The sequence below is a fragment of the Dendrobates tinctorius genome, unplaced genomic scaffold, assembly GCF_039654945.1.
Source record: "Dendrobates tinctorius isolate UK_male_01 unplaced genomic scaffold, ASM3965494v1 ptg000128l, whole genome shotgun sequence".
NCBI lineage: Eukaryota > Metazoa > Chordata > Amphibia > Anura > Dendrobatidae > Dendrobates > Dendrobates tinctorius.
Window position 1 is genome coordinate 16,472,882 of NW_027361796.1, and position 25,051 is coordinate 16,497,932.

Below are 25,051 nucleotides of genomic sequence, written 5' to 3' on the forward strand. Positions count from 1 at the left end.
ATCTGAGTGCTATGTGACACGCTCGATGGCACAGCTGCCTGTGACCAAAGTGACGAGAGGATAATGGAGATTTTGAATCTCTGCGTACACTTTTGGACACTGGACACTTGTGGATTGTGTGAGGCCCACTGATATCTGAGCGCTATGTGACACGCTCGATGGCACAGCTGCCTGTGACCAAAGTGACGAGAGGATAATGGAGATTTTGAATCTCTGCGTACACTTTTGGACACTGGACACTTGTGGATTGTGTGAGGCCCACTGATATCTGAGCGCTATGTGACACGCTCGATGGCACAGCTGCCTGTGACCAAAGTGACGAGAGGATAATGGAGATTTTGAATCTCTGCGTACACTTTTGGACACTGGACACTTGTGGATTGTGTGAGGCCCACTGATATCTGAGCGCTATGTGACACGCTCGATGGCACAGCTGCCTGTGACCAAAGTGACGAGAGGATAATGGAGATTTTGAATCTCTGCGTACACTTTTGGACACTGGACACTTGTGGATTGTGTGAGGCCCACTGATATCTGAGCGCTATGTGACACGCTCGATGGCACAGCTGCCTGTGACCAAAGTGACGAGAGGATAATGGAGATTTTGAATCTCTGCGTACACTTTTGGACACTGGACACTTGTGGATTGTGTGAGGCCCACTGATATCTGAGCGCTATGTGACACGCTCGATGGCACAGCTGCCTGTGACCAAAGTGACGAGAGGATAATGGAGATTTTGAATCTCTGCGTACACTTTTGGACACTGGACACTTGTGGATTGTGTGAGGCCCACTGATATCTGAGCGCTATGTGACACGCTCGATGGCACAGCTGCCTGTGACCAAAGTGACGAGAGGATAATGGAGATTTTGAATCTCTGCATACACTTTTGGACACTGGACACTTGTGGATTGTGTGAGGCCCACTGATATCTGAGCGCTATGTGACACACTCGATGGCACAGCTGCCTGTGACCAAAGTGACGAGAGGATAATGGAGATTTTGAATCTCTGCGTACACTTTTGGACACTGGACACTTGTGGATTGTGTGAGGCCCACTGATATCTGAGCGCTATGTGACACGCTCGATGGCACAGCTGCCTGTGACCAAAGTGACGAGAGGATAATGGAGATTTTGAATCTCTGCGTACACTTTTGGACACTGGACACTTGTGGATTGTGTGAGGCCCACTGATATCTGAGCGCTATGTGACACGCTCGATGGCACAGCTGCCTGTGACCAAAGTGACGAGAGGATAATGGAGATTTTGAATCTCTACGTACACTTTTGGACACTGGACACCTGTGGATTGTGTGAGGCCCACTGATATCTGAGCGCTATGTGACACGCTCGATGGCACAGCTGCCTGTGACCAAAGTGACGAGAGGATAATGGAGATTTTGAATCTCTGCGTACACTTTTGGACACTGGACACTTGTGGATTGTGTGAGGCCCACTGATATCTGAGCGCTATGTGACACGCTCGATGGCACAGCTGCCTGTGACCAAAGTGACGAGAGGATAATGGAGATTTTGAATCTCTGCGTACACTTTTGGACACTGGACACTTGTGGATTGTGTGAGGCCCACTGATATCTGAGCGCTATGTGACACGCTCGATGGCACAGCTGCCTGTGACCAAAGTGACGAGAGGATAATGGAGATTTTGAATCTCTGCGTACACTTTTGGACACTGGACACTTGTGGATTGTGTGAGGCCCACTGATATCTGAGCGCTATGTGACACGCTCGATGGCACAGCTGCCTGTGACCAAAGTGACGAGAGGATAATGGAGATTTTGAATCTCTGCGTACACTTTTGGACACTGGACACTTGTGGATTGTGTGAGGCCCACTGATATCTGAGCGCTATGTGACACGCTCGATGGCACAGCTGCCTGTGACCAAAGTGATGAGAGGATAATGGAGATTTTGAATCTCTGCGTACACTTTTGGACACTGGACACTTGTGGATTGTGTGAGGCCCACTGATATCTGAGCGCTATGTGACACGCTCGATGGCACAGCTGCCTGTGACCAAAGTGACGAGAGGATAATGGAGATTTTGAATCTCTGCGTACACTTTTGGACACTGGACACTTGTGGATTGTGTGAGGCCCACTGATATCTGAGCACTATGTGACACGCTCGATGGCACAGCTGCCTGTGACCAAAGTGACGAGAGGATAATGGAGATTTTGAATCTCTGCGTACACTTTTGGACACTGGACACTTGTGGATTGTGTGAGGCCCACTGATATCTGAGCGCTATGTGACACGCTCGATGGCACAGCTGCCTCTGACCAAAGTGACGAGAGGATAATGGAGATTTTGAATCTCTGCGTACACTTTTGGACACTGGACACTTGTGGATTGTGTGAGGCCCACTGATATCTGAGCGCTATGTGACACGCTCGATGGCACAGCTGCCTGTGACCAAAGTGACGAGAGGATAATGGAGATTTTGAATCTCTGCGTACACTTTTGGACAGTGGACACTTGTGGATTGTGTGAGGCCCACTGATATCTGAGCGCTATGTGACACGCTCGATGGCACAGCTGTGACAAAAGTGACTAGAGGATAAGGGAGATTGGATTGCTTTTAAAAAAGCAGTTTGCGGAGCAGTGGGTAAACAGCAATTCCAGCGTGTCAGGAAGCCTTAAAAGGCAGCCCAACAACCAACACCACTGATACACCACAATATAGCCTCCCCTTGCACTGCACACACAGTGACTTGTGTGTTGTGCAGGCCAAATCGCTAGCAGCAGAAGCAGTTTTTTGGTCTTCTTCCCTGCCTAACGCTCTCCCTACAGAATCAGCAGCAACCTCTCCCTATACTAAGATCGGCAGAAGTAAGATGGCGGTCGGTGTGCACGCCCTTTTATACCCCCTGTGACGCTCACCAAAGCAAGCCAATCACTTGCATGCCCTTCTGAAAGATGGTGGTGACCCGTGCCTAGGTCATCACGTTGCCCACAGTGTCCGTGGATCCTGATTGGCTGAAAAAGCGCGCAAAACAAACTTTTGAAACGCGACTTTGGCGCGTAAGTCGCCGACCTCGTGGCCGACCTCATCCTAGGGTCGGGTTTCGTTTCATGAAACCCGACTTTGCCAAAAGTCGGCGACTTTTGAATTTTTTCGACCCATTTCGCTCAACTCTACTCACAACTGTTCCCCAACAGCAAATGTTGGGGGAGTTACAGATTAGGTGCAATATCCTCTGCCCGATCCTTTTGCTCTCAGGAAATTACATCACTGCCAGAGGTTTGTAGTAGTAGATTACTCCTCTCTCTTACTACTATGAAGACATGAATGCTCAGATGAACCGAGCGTACATATATGTGGAGGAGTACGGAGAGGTAGCTTTCATTTAGCCAACAGTTATCTGATTGACAGGCTAAAGGTACTGTCACACTTAGCGATGCACCAGCGATCCCGACAACGATATGACCCGGTCAGGATCGCTGGTGCATCGCTAAGTGGTCGCTAGTGAGCTGCCACACAGGCGGATCTCACCAGCAACATAGCAGTGGTCGGCAGTCGCTACTTACCTGTCAGACGAGGCGATCCTGACGTCCTCTCGCCCGCGTCCACGCGTCGCTCGTCGGCGCCACAGGAAGCTGACGACGAGAAACAGCCCAGGAAGTTCTCACGCGATCAGCGATAACCAGCGGGGGAGCCGGTCGGAGGTAAGTATCAGACATAGCGATATCGCTAGCAATATCGCTACAACGTCACAAAACCAGAGATGATATAGCGATATTGCTAGCGATATCGCTTAGTGTGACATGCCCTTAAAACCTCAATCAATAACTAAATAAATAAACAAAATGACACTGTAATTGGAACTTAGCTGCTTTGTTTGGTGGACAGCTACAACCTGTTGTCAAAGACTAATTAAAAGGGATATTAAGACCAAATGACACTTGGAGACAATAAATTGTAATTGCAATTGCCACCCCCTCCATGTGGTTGCTTCAGATCGGCGTGTGACAGTGATACTGCCCATGCAACAATTCTGTGGCAAAGTGGGGATGTAATCTAGTGAGAGCATAGTAACAAATCAAGTACAGAGTAATATAACAATATCATGCTGTGCCACAAGTAATAATAAGCAGAAGTATTACGTGTTTTGCTGCTAAGTAGCAGTAGTGCAGGATGCGTCGTGGAGCCGTGGACATGAAGGAGAAGGCATGGTCCTGTGAGTCCTGCTGGAGCCTCGCGCCGGAGGTAGATTCTAGTTGTGATCTGTATATACCAGGTCAAGGCGATCTCCAAGGGTGCCATGGTGAGTAGATCCTGGGTGAGAAAGTCTGCTAAACTGCGGGGGGAGGAAGTTCAGAGGAACTGTTGTGCAGTGATTCCAAATAGACGAGCACTGCCCCGATCGGTGGCAAGCACGGAGGGAATCACTGTGGATTGACCTGAGCGGTGAAGTACCGCTTTGTGAATCGGGGTAGTGATGTCATTCCCGTATGGATGGTCGGGTACAGAGATTCTAATCTCTGTTCCTAATCCAACACATTTCGAAAGCCTGAATTTAAAGTGTAAGGCTAAGTTCACAAGTAGCGGAACTCTCGCGGAAATTACCACGAGAGTTCCGGAATTCCATTCCGCGGGAAAATCGCATTTTAAATTCCTGCGATTTTCCCGCGGAAAAACTAGCATTTTGCAAGCGTAATTAGCTTGCAAAATGCTAGCGTTTTCCAAGCGATCTGTAGCATCGCTTGAAGAACTGATTGACAGGTTGGTCACACTCGTCAAACATAGTGTTTGACAAGTGTGACCAACTTTTTGCTACTGAGGCTGCCTATGCAGCATCAGTAGTAAAAGATAAAATGTAAAAAATAATAAAAAAAAATAAAAAATACTGTTATTCTTACCTTCCGACGTCCCGCGCAGCCTTCCCGCCTCGCTCCACGCTCTCTTTCCCAGTAATCTTTGCGAGCGATGACGTCCGTTCTCGCGGTAATTCGCGATGGCGTCGCGCGAATGACCGTGAGACTTCGCAATCCCGCGAGAACGGACGTCATCGTGGGCATTTTCGCAAAGGATTACTGGGAACGACAGTCTCCTCTCCTCCGGACCGTGGGTACCATCCGCAATTGTTCTGCTTACTTTTCGCATGGTGTGCACAGCCACATGCGGGAAGTAAGCGGAACAATGCATTCCTATGGGTGCGGGATCGCCGCGATTCCGCAAAATTAATGAGCATGCTGCGTTTTTACCGCGAAGCGATTCCGCCGCGGTAAAAAACCCAGCATTAGCACAGCATTGCGGAATCCCATAGGAATGCATGGGATACTTATTTTTCGCAGCAAAATCACGCGGTTAAAACCGTCGCGGAAGTGCAAAAAAAAGCCACGTGTGAACTCAGCCTAAAGCATGATAGATTGTAGTGCCAATAAAGTGAGAGTAACAATACTTTTGACAAATGATTTGCAATATGTCTGGATCGTCCACTAGGGCCGTGGGGTACTCGGTACTGGGCCAGTCAGTTCTTAAAGGGGATGTCACAGTAGCGGTGACCTGGTCCGTAGCCCTAGGTGTCCAATTAAAAGGATATTTACAAGGGATAAAGTTTATAATAAAGTGTTTGTGACGCCACCTGTGGTAATCGGTCAGGGGACCGACGCTGCTATGCAGATCCTCTGGGATGGTGACAGGGCAGCAGAGATGGTTAAGCTCTCCACAGGTAGAGCTGTATCCCAGGGCAGTTGGGATGTAGATGTTAAAGGTGAGGATGGTGAATGTGGTGCAGGGCAGGTGATGCAGGAATAATTCAGAAGATACAGCAGGGTGCAGTTTCTAAAGCTTTACTCACAGTTCTTGTGTACACAGGTGCCCACTTGGTGCCATGTCCTCCAGGTGAGGGGTCCAGCAAACTCCCAGGTAGATTGGAATACACCTTCCCATGTCTCCTTTCTGTATGTACCTCTCGTGGCCGTCTCACTGTGCTGGCTTTCCACCCTTCCTGACCAACACCTCACAGTCAGTGTCCCGAGCCAGCAGCCGCAGACCTTTTCGGGTGATGTCCTGTCTGCCTCTGCTTGCTCCTATATGGCTGCCTTTTCAGCAAAGATAGCTGTGGCTGAAGCACCTAGAGGTGCCCCTGCCTCCGCCTTGATAGCTGAGTCTGGTGATTCTCCATTAGTCTCGGGGGCCGGTACCCCACTGCGACCTGGTCCCTCCACCTGACAGCAGTCATTGAACCACTCTGGGGATATCTCAAGTGCACAGTTCATGCTAGACAGCCCAGGAATTGCTAGACAGCCCAGGAATTGCCAAGAAGAGTGGGCAGCTTTACCATCTGAGAAAATAAAGAACCTCATCCACAACTAACACAAAAGACTTCAAGCTGTCATTGATGTTAGAGGGGGCAATACCCAGTATTATGAATTGGGGTATGTGAACTTTTGATCAGGGTCATTGGATGTCATTATGATTTAAAAAGAGAAAACACAGTAGTTTGACAATAAATGACTTCACCTAACCACTAACCATGAGTGGAGAAAAAGTTTTGGTGTTATCATTCATATTCTCTGAAAAAAAGGCCAAGAAAAAAAAAATTCTGCTGGGGTATGTAAACTTTGGAGCACAAATGTATGTACATCATAGAGGAGGTTCTCTCTACTTTACCCACCTTTACAAGTCAGATTGGAGAGTGGTTAATGGCGATGTTTTAACCCAGGCAGATACAGACCTTCTATGGATTATATAAGCCACTATTTATTTGAATGGCTAACATTCCAATTGCATTCATGCATGAGTGTCGCAGTCCAGTTTTATCAGTTGTGACCAAAAATAATTGCTGAATAACACTTTTGTACTATATAAAAATATTACATTACTGTTATCTCAGTCAGTATATAATGAGGAGAATAACATTGATTATCTAGTACCACTAGACTTTGGCCTGGTGCAAGATTTGGACTGACCCCGCCATCCTAATTGTATGTATATATGTCCTCCATCCTGGTATTTATGCCTCTCATCTTGGTATATATATATATCCCCATCCTGGTATATGTCACTTATCCTAGGCCCCATCCTGATATACTGTATATATCCTCCATTTTGGTATATGTCCCCTATTCTGATGCTGTTCTTTAATGCATATAAAAAAAAAAACTATAGTATAATGCACCCCCCACAGTCATTAATATAGTATAATGCACCTCCATACACTATAATGCACAACCTATAGTCCTTCATATAGTATAATGCATAGTCCTCCATATAGTATAATGTGCCCCCATAGCCATCCATATATTATAATGCGCCCGCATAGTCCTCCATATAGTATAATGCATCCCATAGTCTTCTATATACTATAAAGAACCCCATAGTCATCCATATACTGTAGTATAATGCACCACATAGCTCTCCATATAATATAATTCACCCCCATAGTCTTCCATATATACTGTAATGCACCCCCATATTCCTCCATATGGTATTATGCACCTCCATATATAATGCACAGCCCATAGTACTTCAGATTGGTATAATGCAAAGCCTATATCCTTCATATAATATAATGCACAGCCCATAGTCCTTCATATATTATAATGAACAGCCCATAGTCGTCCGTATAGTATAATGCACCCCCCACAGTCATCTATATAGTATATTTCACCTCTATATTAGTAAACTGCACAGCCCATATCTTTCATATAATATAATGCACAGCCTATAGTCCTTCATATAGTATTAAAGCACAGCCTATAGTCCTCATATAGTACAATAATAGAAACGAACCACTATGTATGGACAATCAAAAATATATAGACAATGGGACTGGAATATATATTTAAAAAAAATTGTTTATTCTTTAATGAGTTCGATTCAGGCAATCATAAAAATAGTGTAAAAGCAAGTGCCAATGGCAAACCAAAAAAATTATACAATCACAATATACATATATATGATCATTCATAAGGACTGTCTAATAAAATGTATCGCAATATAATATAATATATCTCCATATCACACACAGATATCAATAAAGAATTAAGTGTATAAAATATAAACAATATATAGGCTAGAAAATATATCAAATTACCACATACCACAGCAGAATAATTCTATCCACAATTGGGTTATAAACTAGTATATAAATCCATATTAGTAATATGCCATAGTAGTGAATAAACCTGTAACACAGTGTGTGACCATATAATGATACTCAAACTATGTGAGCCAATGTGAATATAACATACCCGTAGTGTGGAGACAGCCTCAAGGTATTGCCCGGCACTCCCCGACGCGCGTTTCGGAACCAGCGTCCTTCGTCAGCGTCCCTGACGAAGGACGCTGGTTCCGAAACGCGCGTCGGGGAGTGCCGGGCAATACCTTGAGGCTGTCTCCACACTACGGGTATGTTATATTCACATTGGCTCACATAGTTTGAGTATCATTATATGGTCACACACTGTGTTACAGGTTTATTCACTACTATGGCATATTACTAATATGGATTTATATACTAGTTTATAACCCAATTGTGGATAGAATTATTCTGCTGTGGTATGTGGTAATTTGATATATTTTCTAGCCTATATATTGTTTATATTTTATACACTTAATTCTTTATTGATATCTGTGTGTGATATGGAGATATATTATATTGCGATACATTTTATTAGACAGTCCTTATGAATGATCATATATATGTATATTGTGATTGTATAATTTTTTTGGTTTGCCATTGGCACTTGCTTTTACACTATTTTTATGATTGCCTGAATCGAACTCATTAAAGAATAAAAAATTTTTTTTAAATATATATTCCAGTCCCATTGTCTATATATTTTTGATTGTCCATACATAGTGGTTCGTTTCTATTACAGTACTGAATGGTTTCCATTCAAATCTATGACATACAAGGAATAATTTAATATGTATATTATTTGATTTCATTATTGTCATTATATGAAGATTGATACAATATTTTATTATTTTCCTACTGTGGTGTCTATTTTGTCACTCATATAGTACAATGCACAGCCCATAGTCCTCCATATAATATAATGCACTCTCCATAGTCCTCCATATAGTATAATGCACATCCACATTAGTATAATGCACAGCCCATACCGTTCATATAATATAATGCACAGATCATAATCCTCTATATTAGTATAATACACAACCCATATCCTTCATATAATATAATGCACACACAGTCATTCATGTAGTATTTTGCACAGCCCATAGTCATCCATGTTATATACTGCACAGCCCATAGTCATCCAGGGACGCATATTGCGCTAAAGTATTCTCTGGCGTCAGCGGCCCCTCACTCGCCAGCAACCGCTGCAACAGCAGTAGTTACGCCCATGGCACCTACCAAGGGATAGCAAATGATTCTCTTTAGAATGTATTGAAAGCATTAAAAATTAGCAAGTGTAAAGATCTGATTCACTTAGACAAGAGCCAAATTGTAATTACAGAACATCTTAAAAAGTAGAAGTCTTGTATGGTGCTCCTATATGCAGTGGTTAGTACCAAGAGTAATTCAAAGAAGGACAAAAGCTGATCCCGCAACAGGGTCATGGGCACAGAAGGTGCATTAATGTGCAGTGGGAGTTACACCTAGCTCGTTTGGTCTATTCCCACAGAAGATCTAATGTACCACAAATTCTTGAAAGATATAATGATGGAATGGTGACAGGACAGTGCCCAGCATGTATTGCTTTATATCGGGCAGTGAGACAACAGACTAGTTTGAGTATTCATGCTCACAATAGTACATCAGCACCAGAACTGGTTCATGAAGCAAAAGAAGAATATGAAAGAAGACAGCATGATCTGATAAATCACTTCTTTACATTATGTGGATAGCCTAGTGCAAGATGAAGAAATAACACCAGGATGCACTATGGTAAGAAGTCAAGCTGGGATAGGTAGTGATGCTGTGGACAATGTTCTCCTGGGAAACATTTGGTCCTGGCATTTATGTGGGTGCTACTGTGACACATACAGTCCACCTAAACATTGTTGCAGACCAAGTAGACTCCCTTTACGATAACAGTATTATCCACTCTAGTGGCAATGAACTCTTCAGCAGGATAATAAACCGTGCTTTACTGAAAAAAATGTTCAGGAATGGTTTGAAAAACATGACAAGAAGTTCAAGGTGTTCAAGATCTGTTGCTAACACTGAGGTGTCTGATGCCAGAGAAAGCTTTTGGTGAAATGAAGACCTGAACACTAGTGCTAGGCACATGGTTTTAAAGTTATGCCTGATTGTTGTACCCATCAAATCTTCTTTATCGCAAATGTATGTCCTCAGGTTGCAGTTCACTTTGTGAAGACCCTTGACAAAGGGTGCTGTGCATGAAACGTTCATAAGCTGAATGCTGTATTATGTGACTAGTACCGTTCAGGCAACAAGAAGCATGATAAAATAGCGTAATAAAAACTAACATAATAAATAATATGGCTTCAGTATTAATAAGTACAGAGAGAGGAAGATTGTAAATAATATGCCAAATGAGTACTGTGGTGACATTGTATAGCAAGCAGCCATAGGCTTTAAATCATTCTTGCTTGACAATGAGTGGCATATGGTGAGTGCTATACCTCCTTGATTTGGTCCATTAACCAGAGTAAAGGAGCACGTTATACATGGCTGAATAGAGAAGAGGTTGATAAGTAGATGCTACTTTGATGAATCCTCTTTAAAAAGCTACTCTAGGTATCTGGTGGCACTTCTCTCTACTAATTTAGTGTCTCATGGTGAGATCATCTGACAGATTGTACTTGCATAAATAATCACAGGTGATAGTTCCTAGAACCATGAAGGTTTATTGTATGACTAAGTAGCTAGAACTTTTAGAAGAGTGAATTAGAATGAATTTTTTCTTAATTTTTTTTGTAAATTCCTATTAGGGTCAACGTTATCTATCTATCTGCAATAAACGTGTGAAGAAAAAGCAGGTCGGCACTGCCAACACTACTGCCGATGTGAGACTGTTATGTCCATAATGCTCGTGGAGGCAGAACCCCGAGATCTTGGGTGCTAGTGCAGAAATCACAATGTATGGATCGAATAAGAGGAAAGAAAAGCATAGCACTCACCGATCCAGGTGAAAAAGTCGGCTTTATTTAGCAGTCCACATTAAAATTTCATGGCCGGGAGGCTGGAGGGAGGAGTGAGCAATGTCTGACGACGGCCGTTTCTTGTTTACTAGCACTTCGACCCGTCAAAGTGCTAGTAAGCACGAAACGGCCGTCGTCAGACATTGCTCACTCCTCCCTCCAGCCTCCCGGCCATGAAGTTTTAATGTGGATTGCTAAATAAAGCGGACTTTTTCACCTGGTTCGGTGAGTGCTATGCTTTTCTTTCCTCTTATTCTATCTATCTATCTATCTATCTATCTATCTATCTATCTAACTATCTATCTATCTATCTATCTATCCATCCATCCATCTACATCTATCTACAGTTGAAACCAGAAGTTTACATACACTATATAACAAGACACATCTGCATGTTTTTCTCAATATCTAACATGAAATCAGAATAATCCTTTCCCGTTTTAGGTCAATTAGGATTACCATAATTATTAATATTTGCCAAATGCCAGAACAATGAGAGAGAGAATGTTTTAAGGCATTTTAAATACTTACTGCAAAGGCAAAATTTTACATACATTTCATTAGTATTTGGTACCATTGCCCTTAAACTGAATGACTTGGGTCAAACATTTGGGCTAGCCTTCCAAAAGATTTTCACAATAGTTGGTCGGAATTTGGGCCCATTCCTTCTGACAAAACTGGTGTAACTGATTCAGGTTGATAGGTCGCCTTGCTCACACTGGCCTTTTCAGCTTTGCCCATAAATTTTCAATATGATTGAGATCAAGGCTATGTATGGCCATTGCAAAACATTAACTTTGTTATCCTTAAGTCACTTTGTTACCATTTTGGCAGTATGCTTCTGGTCATTATCCATGTGGAAGACTGACTTCCTGCAAGGCTTTAACTTCCTGGCTGATGTGTTGGACTGTTGCTTCAGTATTGCCACATAATCTTCTTTTCTCATGATGCCATCTATTTTGTGAAGTGCACCAGTCTCTCCTACAGCAAAACAACCCCACAACATGATGCTGTACCCCCTGTGTTTCATAGTTGAAATGGTGTTCTTAGGCTTTCAAGCTTCTCCCTTTTTCCTCCAAACGTAATGCTAGTCATTATGCCCAAAATGTTCCATTTTAGATTCATCAGACCACAGGACATGTCTCCAAAAATTAAGATCTATATGTTACTGTGTGCTTTGCAAACATTAATCTGTTTTTTGTTTCTTTTGGATTAATGACTTCTTCCTGGCAGCGTGGCCTTTCAGCCCATGTTGATACAGTATTCGTTTCACTGGGGAAATTGACACAATCTTACCAGCTTCTGCCATCATCTTCACAAGGTCATTTGCTTTTGCCCTTGGGTTGATATGCACATGCCGGACCAAAGCACGTTCATCACTGGGACAAAGAACCATCTTCTTCATGAGCGGTATGATGGCTGGACATTTCCATCTTGGTTGTACTTGCATATAATTGTTTGTACAGATGAATGAGGCACCTTCAGGTATCTTGAAATTGTACCCAGGGATGAGCCAGACTTGAGCAAATCCACAATTTTCTCCCTAATATCTTGGCTGATTTCTTTAGATTTTCCTATGATGCTACACAAAGAAGCAGTGTGGTTCAGGTGTGCATTAAAATACATGTGTCTTTAATTAACTCAGATGTTGCAAAAAAAAACTATCAGAAGTCTTCCAAACACATGACATCTTCATATGGGCAATCCAGAATTATTTAAAGGCATAGTAGTCTTAGTGTATGTAAACTTTTGACTTTGCAGTAAGTAATAAAAGTGCCTTAAAACATTCTCTCTCTCTCATTATTCTGGCATTTGGCAAATATTAGTAATTATCGTAATCCTAATTGGCCTAAAAACGGGAAAAGTTTATTCTGATTCCATGTCAGATTTTGAGAAAAACATGATTATGTGTCTTTTTATTTAGTGTATGTAAACTTCTATTTCCAACTGTACATTATTATTTATTATTATAGCGCATTTTAATCTATGATGCTTTACATGTAAAAACGGGTACACATAATAGAAAAGAAGTACAATAATCTTGAACAAAACAAGTCACCGACTGGTACTGGTAAATGAGATCTCCACTGAGGCGTATTTTTTCTAAACTAAACAAGCAAATTTTTCCAACCTCTCATCATATGAGAGGCCTTTCTCCCTTGTAATAACCTAGTTTATGACTCTTAACTTCTAAATATCCTGTTCCATAACTGACTGAATATGTGGGTACATAGCCTGCAAGTTGTACTGAGCTGATACCACTATAAGATATTGACAAGAAGAAATAAAATTGCATGTACTAATATTCTGTATATATATATCTAATAAACAATGATACTATTAATAACACAAATATCTATGATAAATACATACATTTATATAATTGGAGCATAGTAATGTGACGAAGACAAGGTTAAAGGTAAGTGTAAAGTTAGAAGGGGGTGAACAACCTAAAACTCTGTGTGTTCACATCCATAAATCGTTGAAAAAACGAATCAAACTGATAAGCGCCTATTAATTATGCATCTTGTTTTGATCCATAAAAACGTGTATTTCAGATGCCTGTAGAAAATATAGTCACAGTTCACAGCTTTTCTCTAGTACATGAGCAATGAACTCATGAAATGCACGTTGGAGGTGGCAAACATGACAAATAATGTATCATCTGGTGGCCTGCTGTCCTGGATGATGGTGAGGTCGGGTTGGGCACTGTTTGTGCTGCTGCTTGACATCCAGAGAACTGCAGTGAGAGTTCCTGCTGCTGCCCACCAGAATCAATGGTGACACTATACCACCCATGGGAAGAACTCTGAGATATGTTTTTTCATTATGAGGGATTTTGAGGCTGTCACTTTGCCTAAATTTGGGCTAGATGGAGCATACTTTGATAAGAAAAGATTTTCAATTTTTAGGTTAATTAATTTTAGATATTGAGAGATCAGACATTTACAGACATTAATGCCAAATATATTTATTTGCTTCATTTCTTGATTTTTAATGAAAATTAAAAGGAAGTGATTAAATGTTTTATATCTTTATTTTAATATTTTTTTAAAAAAGATTATTCTTTAATTGGCTAAATGACATGAACCTGTGATTATTTGATTGCGTATACTATATACTGCAAAAGATACCACAGAATTGCATTTAATGACAGAAAAACCCACAATGGTCAGAGAAATAACTTGAATCTGACAAAAGTAATAATAAATCAAAAATCTATGAAAATGATTTAATCTGTTTAGAAGTTTTTCTGGGCTTTTTTGTTATCATTCGTATTATCCATCGCTTTGATTTGTCATAAATTTTCCTCCTGCGGCCACATCCAGGGAGGTGGGCTACAGTCCCATTGAGCTTAAATTTCTGAATAATATGTGCAACTGTAGTCACAGGAACATCAAGCTGCTTGGAGATGGTCTTTTACCTTTTACCTTTAACATGTTTGTCTATAATTTTCTTTCTAATCTCCTGAGACAACTCTTTCCTTTGCTTCCTCTGATCCATGTTGAGTGTGATACACACCATGTCACCAAACATCACAGTGAGTATTTGTAGCCCTATATACAAGGCCCACTCACTGATTCCAAGATTGTAGACACCTGTGATGCTAATTAGCGGACGCATCTTGATTTAACATGTCCCTTTTGTCACATTATTTTCAGGGGTACCATCATTTCTGTCCAGGCCTATTTCATGAGTTTTATTTTTTTTAAAGTTCTGTGGAAGCATGGTTGAAAAGCAATGTCTGACTTTCATTTGTTCATTTTCATAGATTTTAATTTATTATTACTTTTGTAGATTCCAGTTATTTCTGTGGCCATTGTAGGTTTTTCTGTCATTAAACGAGGGGTACCAACAATTTTGACCACGTGTGTAGTGAAAATGCCATGGTAATACAACGGTCGCCATTAATCAGGTCTCAGGAGGAGTTTGGAGCAGGTTCACATACGCATTGATGACCAACCAGAGATTGGTAGCAGCATCTAAAACAGGGGTGGGGAACCTCCGGCCCACGGGCCGCATGCGGCCCGCAGTGGCTTTTCATGCGGCCCGCGGGTAGGTCCCTGGAGTCCCCAATGCTCGGGCGGCAGCTGTATCCTGTCAGCTGCTGGCCCTTTAACCCCCAAGTGCACGGGCACGCAGCATTCATTACAAAATGCTGCCTGCTCTGCACATGATGATGACGTTGTCTGGGTGGGCGGGGTTAGCATCTGGGTGGGTGGGATTAGCGCCCAATGCTCTCCCATCCACATGTCCCGGAAGAGGAGAAGCTGTCAGAGAGTCAGCGATCTCTGTGAGTGCGTGCCCACAGCTCTGTGCCTCCGTGGGCATCTGTGCCCTCCAGCTATGTGCCCCCCGTGATCTCTGTGCCCCCAGCTATATTTCCACATGTGATCTGTGCCCCCCACCTATATATTCCCTATGATCTGTACCCCCAGCTATGTTTCCACATGTGATCTGTGCCCCCACCTATATATACCCCGTGATCTGTGCCCTCCAGCTATGTTTCCACATGTGATCTGTACCCCCACCGATATATACCCCCTGTAATCTGTGCCCTCCATCTATGTGCCCCCCAGCTGTTTCCCCATGTGATAGATATGCCTCCTGTGATCTGTGCCCTCCAGCTATATGCCCCCTGTGATATCTGTGGCTCCCAGCTTTGTGCCCCATGTTATCTATGAGCCCACCTGCTATGTACCCCCTGTGATGTTTGTGCTCCCATGTGCCCACTCTGATCTGTCACCCAAAGCTATGTGCACCCCTGTGATCTTCGTGTCACCCCTCTGTGATCTGTCCCCCCCCCCCGGTGATCTATGAGCCTCCACGACGATCCCTGTCCCCCCAGTTATATATATCCCCCAACAGCTGCTGCATTTACCCCGAAAGTGCTGTATATCCCCCCGAGTACTGTATATCATACCACCTGTGATATATATAGCCCCCAGTGATGGAGAAGCAGCTCCAGCCGTCACATTAAGAGTGAGTTACCGTAATTAATTGTTTGACTAAATATACCGGGGTAATTTTCAGAAAATTTCTGCATGAAAACCGGACTCCTTCCCAAAAAAAGCTCGTTTTTTTTCCGCGCCTTTTTTGCGTGTTTTCCGCACGTCCGCAGTCTCATAGAAAATAGCTAGAAATGCGGATTTTTCCGCAAAATTAATAAGCATGCTGCGTTTTTTACCGCGATGCGTTCTTTCATGGAAAAAAATGCATCAGTATGCACAGAAAGTACGGAATTCATTAAAATGAATGGGATGCTTCTTTTAAGCATTTTTGCTGGTAAAAAATGCAAAAACAAAACGCTTACGTGGGTACACAGCCTCAAGGTGATCATTTTTGTGTGGCCCTCGAATGATGGTAGAAATTTCCAAATGGCCCATGGATGGAAAAAGGTTCCCCACCCCTGATCTAAAAGATTAAGAGCAGCGATCAGAGCTCAGGTCCAGCCTCTGATGTTAGAGATACAGTAGATACTGGCTGTATAACTTAGCCAGCATCTACCGTGTGTGTAGTGGGCTCAGCACAGTGACATCAGTGCTGACAAACATGTACGTTTGTGCTAAAGGGATTTTCTCATATGTAAAAAAAAAACCTGCAAAAATTCTTCTTACCCCTGACAAAGGAAATCACAGAAACACGCATCTGGGTGGGTGAGACACTTGTATTTGAGGTCCTATATCTGGTAATTATCATTTGACCTTTTATAGCCTATTCAGCCACTGCTATTTACTCGCTAACTATGATATGTGAACTGCATTGTATTGTATATGGTATGCATTGCTGAATTTCCACCACTTTCTCATGCTCCTGAATGCCCCATGGGAACTGCATTGTATTGTATATGGTATGCATTGCTTACCCATCTTCTTGTATCCACAATTGTACTCCATCTTATCTTTACCACACATCTAAGTGGTCGGTATAACCCCTTCCCCATTTTATGACCTTTGCTTAACTCAGTACATCTGGCCTGGGCAGTCACACCCCACTTTCACTCACACCTGATTGTTCTTAGCTGCACATTTATTCAGCAGCATGGGTCTGCTCCAGACGTAGTCGGCTCCATCTAATTCAAAATCCATATTTCAAAGTACAGATTTCTAAGTACACTAATGTGAATTAGACTAGAATTGGACTGCAAGGTAACCGACTATAACACCACTACAATGTTTCAGCTTCTTTTTACAATCACCCCCATACTACTCTATTTTTCCCTAACTCCTGTAATCCCCCCGCCTAGTAAGGAACTATTCATCTCCCCCCTCCATCCTTCCCACCTCTTCATCAGAACTTTTCCTCCACATGCAATCCTTTTTCTCCAGACACACGGCCACATCATGTCCTATCCTGCTCCCACCTTCTAATGCTCTGTCTGCTACTCCTCATTGCTGGCGACATATCCCCTAATCCTGGCCCTCCTCAACACATCCCCACACTCACTTCTAACACCCTGCCACGATCCTCTACACATCTTCGCAACCATGATAACTTCATACCTATTCATCCAGCCCCCACTCCCTCAACCCCCTTACCTGGAGCCCTATGGAACGCACGCTCTGTAACAAGCTGACATTTATCCATGACCTCTTTATCACCAACAAACTCTCCTTGCCATCACAGAAACCTGGCTCACTCCCTCTGACACAGCCTCTCCAGCTGCGCTTTCCTATGGCGGATTCCATCTCTCTCACACCCCTTGCCTCAGCAACAAACGTGGTGGAGGAGTTGGCTTGCTCCTGTATGATACCTGCTCCTTTACCCCAATTCCTCTGCCACCCTCCCCTCGTTCGAGGTGCACTTCGTCCGCATCTATTCCCCCTCCAACCATCAACTGGCTGTCATCTACCACCCCCCCCAGAACTAGCCATCTCCAGCTTTCTCGACAACTTCACCACCTGGCTACTCCATTTCCTTTCTGCTGACATCCCCACCAACGTCATGGGCAATTTCAACATCCCCATTGACACGTCCACCACGGCTGCCTCTAAACTTCTATCACTCATGGCTTCCCTCGGCCTCACTCAGTGGTCCTCTGTGGCCACTCAGAAAGATGGTGTTAGGCGTCGGATTCCTGGCACTGCACAGCGGGAGTCCAGAGCCAGACAACCTGCGGTCTCCCATTCTTCCTCGACCGCTCCAGGTGTTGCTCAGCAAACACGGCGAGCCAGGCTTGCTGCTCAGACTCGCTCTGACAGCCTGGATGTTGCTGCCACCTCTGGTCCAGCAATAGCAGCGCAACCTGCTCTGCAGGGAACTGCTCCTGAGGCTAAGTCCTCATGCCGTGCTACTGGGCATGCCTGCAAATTGACCTCTCACTGGAGAGCAGGGGTCACATGCTCAGGTCCTACGTCGGATCTGATTGGTCCTTCCCAAGCTAATGGAAGGTCCCGGAAGCGCATCGCTATAAAAAGCCCGCATGGCGGCTCGGCAATGCGCTAGTGTAGCATATTATGCTGTGTGTGTATGGTGACGGATGTGTGGACTGGTGACTGACGCATTATGAAACCCCTTCCCTCGGATATTACGAATGGTGACAGAGTGTTGGATAGTCAGTCTCAGCTTGTGGCAAGCTACATGCCACGTGATCCTCGCCTACACTAGCGTCCGTCGGCGCCCGTGTCTCAGCGGCTTTACCTGCCGCTGCGCTGCACTAACCGCAGCTACTCTTGGTCGCTGTTGCGACGCCACACGCAGGCCTCTGTGACATTAACAGAGCCGCGTCTCGGCATCACATTGCCTCTTGCGACTCTGTGCCAGAACAGAGTCGTCCTTAGCGTTCGGGTGACGTTAACCCGAGCGCAGTACCTCATTGAGCAGGAGCCCTTGCCATTTCTGGGCTATGTCATCTCGGCCCAGGGGTTGGCTATGGATCCGGCCAAACTGCAAGCGGTTATGGACTGGCAGGAACCCCATTCTCTTAAAGCGGTGCAGCGCTTTTTGGGGTTCGTTAATTATTACCGTCAGTTTATACCCCATTTCTCCACTCTGGTAGCTCCACTGGTTGCTCTCACGAAAAAAGGAGCTAATCCTAAGGCGTGGACCGAACAGGTTTCTAAGGCTTTTTCCTCCATAAAGTCCCACTTTGCAGGCGCTCCCATTTTACACCGTCCCGATGTGGATAAGCCGTTTATCCTTGAGGTAGACGCTTCTTCCGTCGGTGCAGGAGCAGTCCTTTACCAAAAGGATGCTCAAGGTTGGAAGCATCCCTGCTTCTTCTATTCTAATACCTTTTCACCGGTGGAGAAAAATTAATCCATCGGCGACAGGGAGCTGCTGGCCATGAAATTGGCTTTCTCCGAGTGGAGACATCTCCTGGAGGGAGCCCGGTTCCCCTTTCAGGTGTTCACGGACCACAAAAACCTGGTCTATCTTCAGACGGCCCAACGCCTGAATTCCCGTCAGGCCAGGTGGTCCCTCTTCTTCTCTCGCTTCCACTTCACCCTGCACTACCTCTCCGGGGAGAAGAACATCTGAGCAGATGCCCTCTCACGCTCGGTGGTCTCAGCAGAAGAAGGAGAAGCTGAGCCCCGGTTAATTCTCCCTCTGGAGAGTTTTACGACCGTGGCTCCTATCGCTCTCGAGTCGGTACCACCAGGCAAGACCTTGGTGCCCCCTCGGCTACGGCCGGAGGTTCTTGCCTGGGCACATGCCTCCAGGCTAGGTGGCCATTTTGGTAATAAACGGACCACTGAACTCCTTGCAAGGTCATATTGGTGGCCACATATGGCTCGAGACGTCAAGGCATACGTGAAAGCATGCGTCTCGTGTGCCCGGAACAGGCCCTCTAGACAGAGGCCGGCGGGGCTCTTGTTTCCCCTGCCAGTAGCGGATAGACCATGGGAAATGGTGGGCATGGACTTTATAGTTAGCCTGCCCAAGTCCAGTGGCAGTACGGTCATCTGGGTGGTTACCGACCATTTTTCCAAAATGGTACATCTGGTGCCACTCGCACGCCTACCTTCCGCCCGAGGTCTGGCCGTCCTGTTCATTAAGCATGTATTCCGTTTACATGGTATGCCGGACAAAATCGTAAGTGACCGAGGTCCCCAGTTTGCGTCTCGTTTTTGGAGGGAGCTCTGCAGCTTACTCAGCATCGAGCTAAATCTGTCTTCCGCCTACCATCCCGAGACGAATGGCTTGGTCGAGAGGGCCAATCAGACCTTGGTCACCTATCTACGACATTTTGTCTCTGCCAGGCAGGATGACTGGGCATCCTTGCTGCCTTGGGCTGAATTTGCCCTAAACAATGCGGTGGCCGATTCCACGGGTCAGACGCCTTTTCTCCTAAATTATGGTCAACACCCACGCGTCCCTGTCCCAATGCCAGTGTCCTCCACTGACTCCAGGGTGGCAGACTGGGCAGTGGAGGCCTGGGACATTTGGGATCACACTCAGAATGCTATCTGGGCATCTAAGGAGAGGATGAGGGCGTCCGCCGACACGCACCGGCGACCCGTGCCAAGCTTCTCCCCTGGCGACATGGTGTGGCTCTCCACCCGGAACATTAAATTGCGGGTCGAGTCTCCCAAGTTCGCACCACGATACATTGGACCGTTCAAGGTCCTCGAGCGACTTAGCTCAGTGGTCTACCGCCTGGCTCTTCCTCCACATTTGGCCATATCGGACGTGTTTCATGTATCCCTCCTCAAACCAGTTCACATGGTCCGGTTTTCTGAGCCATCCACCGGGTCATCAGACTTATCGTCTGACGAGTATGAGGTTAACGCCATCGTGGGGCGCAGGTTTGTCCGTGGCAAAAAATTCTATTTGGTGGACTGGAAAGGTCATGGTCCCGAGGCTCGGACCTGGGAGCCGGTGGAGAATATTCATGCACTGCTTCAGGTCGTGGCTTTTGAGCGCAGTGAGGCGGGGACCCTGGGGGGGGGGAATGTTAGGCGTCAGATTCCTGGCACTACACAGCTGGAGTCCAGAGCCAGACATCCTGCGGTCTCCCATTCTTCCTCGACCGCTCCGGGTGTTGCTCAGCAAACACGGTGAGCCAGGCTTGCTGCTCAGACTCGCTCTGACAGCCTGGATGTTGTTGCCACCTCTGGTCCAGCAATAGCAGCGCAACCTGCTCTGCAGGGAACTGCTCCTGAGGCTAAGTCCTCATGCCGTGCTACTGGGCATGCCCACAACTTGACCTCTCACTGGAGAGCAGGGGTCACATGCTCAGGTCCTACGTCGGATCTAATTGGTCCTTCCCAAGCTAATGGAAGGACCCGGGAGCGCATCGCTATAAAAAGCCCGCATGGCGGCTCGGCGATGCGCTAGTGTAGCATATTATGCTGTGTGTGTATGGTGACGGATGTGTGGACTGGTGACTGACGCATTATGAAACCCCTTCCCTCGGATATTACGAATGGTGACAGAGTGTTGGATAGTCAGTCTCAGCTTGTGGCAAGCTACACGCCACGTGATCCTCGCCTACACTAGCGTCCGTCGGCGCCCGTGTCTCAGCGCCGACGTCTGCGGCTTTACCTGCCGCTGCACTAACCGCAGCTACTCTTGGTCGCTGTTGCGACGCCACACGCAGGCCTCTGTGACATTAACAGAGCCGCGTCTCGGCATCACATTGCCTCTTGCGACTCTGTGCCAGAACAGAGTCGTCCTTAGCGTTCGGGTGACGTTAACCCGAGCGCAGTACCTCATTGATTAGGTGCATCTGCCATTGTTCAGCAGCAGTCTTGTCACCTACCGCACGGTGGACTCCGGGCGGCGAACGCACCTCCTGTTATTTTATATTTGGTGCGTTCCGCCGTCCTAACAGATGGTCACACGCTGGACCTTATCTTCACCTGTCTCTGTTCCCTCACTAATCTCAATAACTCACCTCTCCCCCTGTCTGACCACAACCTACTGACATTCTCTTCCCTCTCCTCTCCTACTCTGCAATCCCCGCTCCATAAACCCACTCACCCTCGCAGGAATCTCAAAAACCTCAATTTACAATCACTCTCTGAGTCCCTTCTCCCTCTTACAGACATAGCTTTCCTTCATGACACAGACGCTGCTGCCACTTTTTAAAACACCACAATAACAGCAACACTTGATTTGGCTGCCCCCCTCACGCAGAGCAAAACTCGAACAATCAACAGGCAGCCCTGGCTGACCAGCCTGACCAAAGAACTGAGACGGGTTTCCAGGGCCGCTGAGCGGAGATGGAAGAGAACCGATTCTACTGAGCACTTCAATGCATACAAGCAGTCCCTTGCCAGCTTTAAGTCCACGCTCTCTGCCGCAAAGCAAACTTACTTCGCATCTCTCATATCCTCCCTGGCTCACAACCCTAAACAGCTCTTCAACACTTTCAATTCTCTACTCCGTCCCACAGCACCTCCTCCCTCTCCTCTCATTCCTGCTGAAGACTTTGCCTCCTTCTTTAAGCAGAAGATCGATATGATCAGACAAAACTTTGGCCTGCAGCCCCCAATGCCCCTCTTAGCTGCTCAGCCATGTTCTGCAAAAGCCAGCTTCTCCACCATGACAGAAGATCAGCTCTCCACCCTTCTGTCAAGATCACACCTCACCACTTGTGCCCTCGACCCACTCCCGTCCCACCTCATCCCTAACTTGGCCACAGTCTTCATCCCATCTCTAACACACCTCTTCAACCTTTCACTTACAAATGGTGTCTTTCCCTCATCCTTCAAACATGCCTCAATCACACCCATCCTCAAAAAGCCCTCCCTTGACTAATCCTCTGTGTCTAACTATCGCCCAATATCTCTTCTCCCTTACGCCTCAAAACTACTGGAACAGCATGTATATCTTGAACTTTCCTCCCACCTCTCCTCCTGTTCCCTCTTTGACCGGTTACAATCTGGCTTCCGACCACATCACTCAACTGAAACTGCCCTAACTAAAGTCACTAACGACTTACTAACCGCCAAGAGCAAGCGACACTACTCTGTCCTCCTTCTCCTGGACCTGTCCTCTGCCTTCGACACGTGGACCATTCCCTCCTGCTGCAGATTCTCTCATCTCTTGACATCACAGACTTGGCCCTATCCTGGATCTTGTCATATCTAACAGACCGAACATTCAGTGTCTCCCTCTCACACAACACTTTCTCACCTCGCCCCCTGTCTGTAGGTGTTCCTCAAGGCTCTGTCCTAGGACCCCTACTATTTTCCATCTATGCCTTCGAATTTGGACAGCTCATAGAATCCCACGGTTTGCAGTATCACCTCTACGCTGATGATGTGCAGATCTACCTATCTGGACCCAACCTCACCTCCTTACTGATCGAAATCCCACAATATCTGTCTGCTATCTCAGCCTTCTTCTCTGCTCGCTTTCTCAAACTGAACATGGGCAAAACAGAATTCATCATCTTTCCCCCATCTCACTCTACCCCTCCACCAGATCTATCCATCAACGTCAATAGCTGCTCTCTTTCCCCAGTCCCGCACGCCCAGTGCCTTGGGGTGATCCTCGGCTCTGCACTCTCTTTCAAACTACATATCCAAGCCCTCGCCTTCTCCTGCCACCTCAAACTCAAAAAATATCTCCCAAATCCGCTCATTCCTCAACCACAAAACCACAAAAACACTAGTGCATGCTTTTAGCATCTCCCGCCTTGACAACTGAAACCTCCTCCTCTCTGGCCTCCCCTCTAGCACTCTGGCACCACTCCAGTCCATCCTACACTCTGCTGCCCGACTAATCAACCTGTCTACCCGCTACTCCCCAGCTTCCCCTCTATGCCAGACCCTTCACTGGCTTCCAATTGCCCAGAGGCTCCATTTCAAAACCCTAACCATGACATAAAAAGCCATCCACAAGCTGTCTCCTCCATACATCCATGACATGGTCTCCAGGTACCTACCCGCATGCAACCTTCGATCATCTCAAGATCTCCTTCTCTACTCTCCCCTTATCTCTTCTTCCCACAACCGCATACAAGACTTCTCCCGTGCTTCCCGCATACTCTGGAACTCTCTGCCACAACACATCAGACTCTCACCATCAATGGAAAACCTTCAAGAAGAACCTGAAGACCTACCTGTTTCGACAAGCCTACAGCCTGCAATGATTCTCAGTCTACTGAACCACTGCATGACCTGCTCTACCCTCTCCTACTGTATCCTCACCCATCCCTGTAGACTGTGAGCCCTCGCGGGCAGGGTCCCCTCTCCTTATGTACTTGTGTGTCCCTTGTCTTACACATGTTTATTATACTTGTCTATATTTCGCCTTTTCACATGTAAAGCGCCATGGAATAAATGGCGCTATACAAATGCACAATAATAATAATAATATGTTTATTTTATATTTTGAGCACTTCATCAAGTGACTATTTGGCCTGCATAACATATGTCTATATACTTAATAGGTTCCCTCTGTACATGTCACTTCTTATAAGTCATCTTTATGATTTTACTAGTAGAATACCCACCACTTTGCTCACAGAAAATATGTTAAATTGTTGGTTATGGTAGCTAAAGTAAAATTTTCAGTGTTACCCTGAAATTGACATTTTCAGAGTGATACAGTAAAAATTTTTTTACACTTTAAATTTTTATTATTTTGGCATTTTATTAATTTGTCATAACATTGATGTGAACTGTGGTCATTTTCACAACGTTCATCCTTTTGTTCAGATGTTTCCATATTCCTTGCTTCAGCCTGTCTTATCTGATTCTTGTGTAGACGACATTCCCATTGCTCTGATGGCTCAGCTGCCTTACATTTAGCCTGGCTCATCCGTTTCTTTTCAAGCCACGAGTCACGTTGTTCACTTGTCTCAGCTCTTCGACACAATTTTGCTTTCTTAGCTTTTGGATGAACTTGCCCAATAGATGGTCGCTTTTTGGGCGGCATTTTAAAAAGCAGTCCTTAGTATTATGACCCTTTAGTATTCACCTGACACTGATAAGAGATGTAATAGGATGAATAGTAAATACAGAGAAGCCCTCACACAGTATTACTA